The following is a 6,000-nucleotide window of genomic DNA, read 5'->3' as shown; positions in this document are numbered from 1 at the left end:
AAAAATCAAACACTTATGCTCATCAAAAGACTTCACCAAAAGAGTAAAAAGACAACCTAGAGACTGGGAAAAAATTTTTGGCTATGACAAATTCGATCAGGGCCTAATCTCTAAAATTTACAAAATACTGCAAAACCTCAACAACAAAAAGACAAATAACCCAATTAAAAAATAGTCAAAGGATCTGAACAGGTACTTAACCAAAGAAGACATTCAAGCAGCTAACAGACACATGAGGAAATGCTCACGATCATTAGCCATTAGAAAAATGTAAATCAAACCTATAATGAGATACCATCTGTCATGGATTGAATTGTGTCCCCCAAAAAACGTGTGCAGCAACTTGGCTAGGTCATGATTTCCAGCATTGTATGATTGTGTCATCTGACGTGATTTCCTTACGTGTTGTAAACTCTATCACTATGATGAGGTTATATGTGATCTCCTCATGTGTTGCAAATTCTATCACTGTGATGAGGATATGCAGATGAGGTTTACAAGATTAGATAGTGTCTTAATCCAATCTCTTTTGAGATATAAAACAGAGAAGCAAGCAGAGACACATGGGAACCTCATACCACCAAAAAAGCAGTGCCCGGAGCAGAGCGCATCCTTTGGACCTGAGTTTCCTGTGCAGAGAAGCTCCCAGACCAAAGGAAGATTGATGACACGGACCTTCCTCCAGAGCCAACGGAGAATGCATTTTCCTGGAGCTGACACCCTGAACTTGGACTTGTAGCCTACTGGACTGTAAGAGAATAAACTTCTCTTTGCTAAAGCCCTCCACTTGTGGTATTTCTGTTATACCAGCACTAGACGACTGAGACACCATCTCATCCCAAAAAGGCTAGCATTAATCCAAAAAATACAAAATAATAAATGTTGGAGAGGTTGTAGAGAGAATGGAACACTTATACACTGTTGGTGGGAATGTAAAATGGTACAACCAGTTTGGAAATCACTTTGGCACTTCCTTAAAAAGCTAGAAATACATCCTAAATGGAGAGAGTTTGAAAGCATTCCTCTTGAGAACGGGAACCAGACAAGAATGCCCTTTATCACCACTCTTATTCAGCATTGGAGGTCCTAGCCAGAGCAATTAGGCTAGAAAAAGAAACAAAGGGCAACTAAATTGGTAGCGAAGAAGTAAAAGTATCTCTATTTGCAGATGATATGATCTTATACACAGAAAACCCCAAAGAATCCATAAGAAAACTACTGGAACTAATAGAAGATTTCAGCAAAGTCTCAGATACAAGACGAACATACAAAAAGCACTTGGATTCCTCTACACCAACAAAGACAACTTTGAAGGGGAAATCAATACCATTTACAATAAACCCCAAGAAGATAAAACACTTAGGAATAAATCTAACCACAGACGTAAAAGACCTATACGATGAAAACTACAAGACACTACTGCAAGAAACCAAAAGAGACTTGCATAAGTGGAAAAACATACCTTGCTCATGGATAGGAAGACTCAACATTGTGAAAATGTCAGTTCTATCCAAAGCGATCTACAGATACAATGCAATCCTGATCCAAATTCCAACGGCATTTTTTTAAGGAGATGGAGAAACAAATCACCAACTTTATATGGAAAGGGAAGAGGTCCCGGATAAGTAAAGCATTACTCAAGAAGAAGAACAAAATAGGAGGCCTCACACTATCTGATTTTAGAACCTATTATATCTCCACGGTAGTCAAAACAGCCTGGTACTGGTACAACAACAGATACACAGACCAGTGCAACAGAGCTGAGAATCCAGACATAAATTCATCCATCTATGACCAGCTGATATTTGACAAAGGCCCGAAGTCCGTTAAATGGGGAAAAGACAGTCTCTTTAACAAATGGTGCTGGCATAACTGGATATCCATCTGCAGAAAACTGAAACAAAACCCATACCTCACACCGTACACAAAAACTAACTCAAAATGGATCAAGGACCTAAATATAACATCTAAAACAATAAAGATCACGGAAGGAAAAATAGGGACAATGGTAGGAGCCCTAATACATGGCATAAACACAATACGAACCATAAGTAACAATGCACAAACACCAGAAGAGAAACTAGATAACTGGGAACTCCTAAAAATCAAACACTCATGTTCATCAAAAGACTTCACCAAAAGAGTAAAAAGACAACTTACAGACTGGGAAAAAATTTTTGGCTACAACAAATCTGATCAGCGTCTGATGTCTAAAATCTACAAGATACTGCAAAACCTCAAAAACAAAAAGACAAATTACCCAATTAAGAAATGGGCAAAGGATATGAACAGGCACTTCACCAAAGAAGACATTCAGGCGGCTAACAGACACATGAGGAAATGCTCACAATCATTAGCCATTAGAAAAATGCAAATTAAAACTACAATGAGATACCATGTCACCCCAACAAGGCTAGTATTAACCCAAAAAACACAAAATAATAAATGTTGGAGAGGTTGTGGAGAGACTGAAACACTTATACACTGTTGGTGGGAATGTAAAATGGTACAACCACTTTGGAAATCAATTTGGTGCTTCCTTAAAAAGCTAGAAATAGAAGTACCATATGATCCAGTAGACGAGAATTATCTCAGGTGAAGGGAAGGATGGCACACACTACAGGGGAAGTCAGCACAACTGGACTAAACCAAAAGCTAAGAAGTTTTCTGAATACAACCAAACACTTCAAGGGACATAGTAGCAGGGGTAGGAGTCTGGGGACCATGCTTTCAGGGGACATCTAGATCAACTGGCATAATGAAGTTTATTAAGAAAATGTTCTGCATCCCACTTTGGTGAGTGTTGTCTGGGGTCTTAAAACCTAGCGAGTGGCCATGTAAGATGCATCAATTGGTCCCAACCCACCTGGTGTAAAGGAGAATGAAGAACACCAAAGATACAAGGAAAGTATTAGCCTAGGAAACAGAAAGGGCCACATAAACCACAGACTCCATCAGCCTGAGACCAGAAGAACTAGATGGTGCCCGGCTACCACCAATGACCGCCCTGACAGGGAACGCAACAGAGTCCCTGATGGAGCAGGGGAAAAGTGGGGTGCAGAACTCAAATTCTAGTAAAAATACCAGACTTAATGGTCTGACCGAGACTGGAGGGACCCTGGAAGACATGGCCCCTGGACTCTCCATTAGCCAAAAACTAAAACCATTCCCAAAGCCAACTCTTCAGACATAGATTAGACTGGACCATAAGACATAAAATGATACTCGTGAAGAGTGTGCTTCTTAGTTCAAGTAGATACATGAGTCTAAATGGGCAGCTCCTGTCTGGAGGTGAGATGAGAAGGTAGAGAGGGTCAGGAGCTGGTTGAATGGACACGGGAAATCCAGGGTAGAAAGGAGAAGTGTGCTGTCACAGTATGTGGAGTGCAACTAGGGTCACACAGCATTGTGTGTACAAAGTTTTGTATGAGAAACTAACTTGAACTGTAAATTTTCATTTAAAGCACAATTTTAAAAAAGGAGAAGAAAAAGCTTTTAGATTTAGAGCTGATTTAATCTTCATTCTTTCCTAATTAATGGTCCATTTTAGATTTTAAGGACTCCAATTAAGTTGACTCAGCCTGCAATCCATCACTAAACCTCCACATCAAGAATGTTTATACATCTTATTTTAGGAATACTGCCTTAGTCAAATTGCATCAGGAGTAAGAGATTTGTCTTAGGCTAGAAATCGATGTTAAGTTTGTAGTTTAACCACCCCTTGTAAATTTGCCTTCCTTCCCCTGCATTTGCTTTGCTGTGCAACTGTCTGCCTGTGTTTACTCTGCCTGTTAAATACCCCAATGTTCTGCATATAAAGCAGAATACGCACTACAGCCTGTTTGAACGCCACATGTTCTCCATTCCATGTAATGAAATTATTCCTTCAATAAAATTTTTGTTTTAATTTCTATCAGAGTGTTGCTCCAGTGCTTCTACTAGGACATTCCCCCCAAATCTCCTGATTGCTGGAGCAGAGTTCTAGCCCACATGTAGCTTGCGATCACATCTGCAATAGTCGAGGGCGGACCATGCTGTTCTATGGCCCAACACTGTTGGCTGATTCCTGCTAGAACCCAAGGCAAGAGGTCTGGAGCCCAAAGGATGAGGGTGGTACAAGGTGACCTTGTGTGGCTGGGCAGGTTGTGCCATGCACACGGGCCCTGGCAGGAAGATGAGTGAACACTGAAATCCAGCCCATGTCCTGCTCTCCAAGCAATGTGCTTGTCTGGCATAGGCTGCGTCCACCTAAGCAAGGGGCAGCATTTTCCATTCTTACAAGGGAATGCTATGCGTTGGCAGTGGCCCTAGAATGAAAACAGCTGGTTTGCTAACATCTCCGAAGGCAGCCTGGGAGAGTGAGAAGCGCCATCAGATCAACACACTGATTTGGGTGGCTTGGGTAGGAGCAGTGAGATGTAGCACATGTGACACTGTGACAGTTGCCTCAGAAGCTAACATGACAGTAGAAAGCCATATTAGGAAAGGGGAAGGTGGATGCCCTGTGGGAGTCAGCCAGCCTACAGCCTAGTGCCCATACAGCTACTCCCCACCACCATCACCACCTCGGTCACTCCCTCCACTTGAGCCCTGTTCCCATGGAACTCAGGCTGGTTGGGAGACAGGCATTAAACAGGCACATACATAAATACTTACAAATGCATTATTGTACAAATCAACATTCTAGGAGGAAAAATAATGGAGAGAATCTAACTAAGACTGGGGAACACAGGGAAGCTGGCGAGACCGGAAGGATGGATAAGCATTAGCCACAGGATGGAAAGGGAGGCGCTTTCCATGGAGAGGAAACAAAAGCTGGCCCTACCCTGAAGTGGGATTAAGTGGCTGGAACAGAGGTCATAACTTCTAGAGATATGTGCGGAAGAACTGGGCCCCCCGGAAGGTCCCTCTCTAGTTGGTTGAGTGAAGCAAAAAAATGCTGAAACACAAATTGTTATGGTTGTTTTAGCCCTACTCTGGTCTGAGGAACATGGATGTGTCTAGATTAGTTTGTGTTCCTTAAACACACACCATTTGAGGCAGGAGCCGGCTGTGGAAGAAGAAGTCTACAAAACAAGAGGGAAATAAGTTTTTAATCTCAAAGATTTGCCCTGATACATCAGAGTTGAAAGAAATATATGTAAATTGAGTCACAGTATGTAGCTCTCTGATATTTTAAATACATGCCCATCTTGAAAGTTAGGTTTTGCATGGAATTCCCAAGGGCTTAATTACCAGTGAATATAAACTCTGGTTTAGAGTCCCTTCTGAGTAATGCCTATATGGTTGAACAGTAAGACAGTGAGCTGTAACTTCTGCTCTGCACAGTTCTCATGAGATATGTAAATCCCACCTATGTAAATTCCACCATTACTGAAATAAGGAGAGAAGAATCAGAAACCACTGACTACCATACTTTTCCCAGCCAGAACTGCAGGCTGGTGGTAAGCAAAATCTCTCACTGGGTCCTCAAGTTCTCTAGGTGGACATGATATTTACATTCTCATAATCAGTTTTCCAGTTTCCTAAGAACAACTAGCTAGGAGCTGCCTGAGAGCAGCCACTTGACTTTATTTACCTGGGTCCCTTGAGAGCTTAGCACATGCCTTGCACTAAAGCCAGTCGTCAAGTTAATTCCAACTCATGGTGACCGCATGGGTGTCAGAGTAGAACTGTCTCCATAGGGTTTTCAGTGGCTGAATTTTCGAAAATAGATCGCCAGGCTTTTCTTCTCAAGTGCCTCTGGGTGGACTCGAACCACTAGCCTTTCAGTTAGCAGTCAAATATGACAACTGTTGGCACTACCCAGGAACTCTGCCTTGTACATACCAAAAAGACCAAACCAAATCCGTTGCTATCGAGTCGATTCCAACTCATAGCGACCCTCTAGGACAGAGTAGAACTGCCCCATAGGGTTTCCAAGGAGCAGCTGGTGGATTCAAACTGCCAAACTTTTGGTTAGCAGCTGAGCTGTTAACCACTGTGCCACCAGGGCTCCAT

The 6,000-nt window shown here is 42.1% G+C and overlaps 1 protein-coding gene across 1 annotated transcript in view; it reads right to left on the bottom strand.

Annotated features, from left to right (window-relative positions):
• TTC23 (tetratricopeptide repeat domain 23) overlaps positions 1-6,000 on the bottom strand; it is a 109,426-nt gene that overhangs the window by 30,672 nt on the left and 72,754 nt on the right. The gene's annotated exons all lie outside the window — the stretch shown is intronic.

Source organism: Trichechus manatus, unplaced genomic scaffold (genome assembly GCF_000243295.1).
Source record: "Trichechus manatus latirostris isolate Lorelei unplaced genomic scaffold, TriManLat1.0 scaffold00019, whole genome shotgun sequence".
NCBI classification, from domain to species: domain Eukaryota; kingdom Metazoa; phylum Chordata; class Mammalia; order Sirenia; family Trichechidae; genus Trichechus; species Trichechus manatus.
The sequence above is the reverse complement of the archived record's forward strand: the minus strand, read 5'-3'. Positions and strand labels throughout refer to the sequence as shown.